We start from the raw sequence: 1,891 nt of genomic DNA on the forward strand, positions 1-1,891 counted from the left end.
CGTTACCCTGTGACAGTGGAAGTGCAGTTATGGGAAAAGATTGGAATGGAGGATACTGAGAGGAGATTTGATTGGGGTGCACATATTGTCAGGAGCCTGGATAGAAAGGGAGAGAATACATTGTTCCTGTTGGAGACCTCAGTTACCTATGGCGAATACTTAATGTATGTGGTTAAATAGTCGAGGCGTGATGAGGAAGGTTGTTATTTCACCCAGAGTATGGTCGGGATCTGGGAGTCACACAGGGAAGTGGAGTAGAGGCAGAAACTCTCAAACCATTTTAAAAAGGTGTCGGGATCTACACCTGAAGTCCTACACTGTCTGGGGAGACAGAACTAGGGCTTTAAAAAACAACGTTACATCTTGTCCAACGCAGACAGTGGACAGAGTTATCTCCTCCAAACTGTGCTATTTTCTGAAGTTTGCAAAGGTGACCAATATCTGATAGGATTAATTCGCAGGGATGAGGGGTGAGGGCAGGGAGGAGCAGTGTGTAAATTGATGAGCATCACAATAATACTGATCACATCCTTTATACACAATGCTCCTTCAGTGTGTTGGCCTATTTATCCTTCCTGTAGAAATGGATAAAAGATTTGATTATCCTGGTCTGTCGTGGTCACACTACAGCCCCATCTCCATAATGACAGCTCCATCTGACCTGGTTCACACTATTTAAAGCTACCATTTCACTGGCCTTGTTGAAATGTTCCCAGCTTCATACTTGCCCCATTGAAGGCTGCTGTCAGTCAACTAATGTTTCTCCCTCTCAATTATTGCATTTCATTCTCTACCATTATCCTGAACTTTATAATAAAATGATCGCTGCACCCCAAAACCATCCCCTACTGAAACTGGATCCACTTGCCCCACCTCTTTCCCAAGGACCAGATCCAATAGTACATGCTCTCTTGGGTTGGATACATACTCCTCCAGTGAGCTCTCCTCCATGTAATCCAGGAACACTTGACCCTCGTAAACCTTCACCACCAGTATCCCTGTCAATATCTGGAAACATTAATTTTCTCAGTATAACTGATCTGTAGTATTGGTCATCGGTCTCAAATGACCCTGCGTATTTATTGTCTCCATCATTTCTTTGGTTCCTGGCAGACAGACTGTACCTCACAGTGTAATTGTACACTTTTTGTTCTGTAGCTCCAGCCAAATTCTGTCCTTGGACGGATCCTCTTTCTCTTGGACGCCTAAACTAATGCTAATCTAAACCAATACTTCTACCTTCATTCTTTCCCTTCCCTTCTATCATTTTGGAATCCTTTATACTCAGCAATATTTAACACACAGTCCTGCCATTCCTTGAGCCAGCTCTCGGTGATCAGTACATCAGATTTCCACACACAAATCTACATCTGGAACTCCCTATATTCCGAGTATTTATGTTCATGCAGAGTACCTCAGATTAAGGCTTCCTTTCTCACTCCATCTTCCACTAATTAACTTGTTGTTGTAAATTAGTACCAACTGCATCTCCCATTATTTTGAGAATCCTGGTAGTCTCCTCTACTATTCCTTTTTGGATCCTAAGCACACATCAAGTTATTTTCAATCCCTCCCACACAGCCCACAATGAATTCAGTCCCAGCTCTGTCACGTTAGCCCTCCCGGCTTGTCCAGTTGCTGCCTTCCACAGAACCAGTCCCAATGTCCCAGGAAGCTGAAGCCCTTCCTACTGCACCATCGTTCTAGTCACACTCTCATCTACCTAAAACTCTGAGTTCTGGTCTCACTTGTACATGGCACGGGGAGTATTCCAGGGATTGCTACATTTGAGGTACCACTTGCTAAGCATCCATCTAGCTCCCTAAATTCCGACTCTCAGACCACTTCACCCTTCCTACTCTGCTGTTTCTCCAACTCCAAGTCCCAGTCA

The sequence above is a fragment of the Chiloscyllium plagiosum genome, unplaced genomic scaffold (assembly GCF_037043375.1).
Source record: "Chiloscyllium plagiosum isolate Xiang-an unplaced genomic scaffold, Cpla_swu_hap1 HiC_scaffold_100, whole genome shotgun sequence".
NCBI lineage: Eukaryota > Metazoa > Chordata > Chondrichthyes > Orectolobiformes > Hemiscylliidae > Chiloscyllium > Chiloscyllium plagiosum.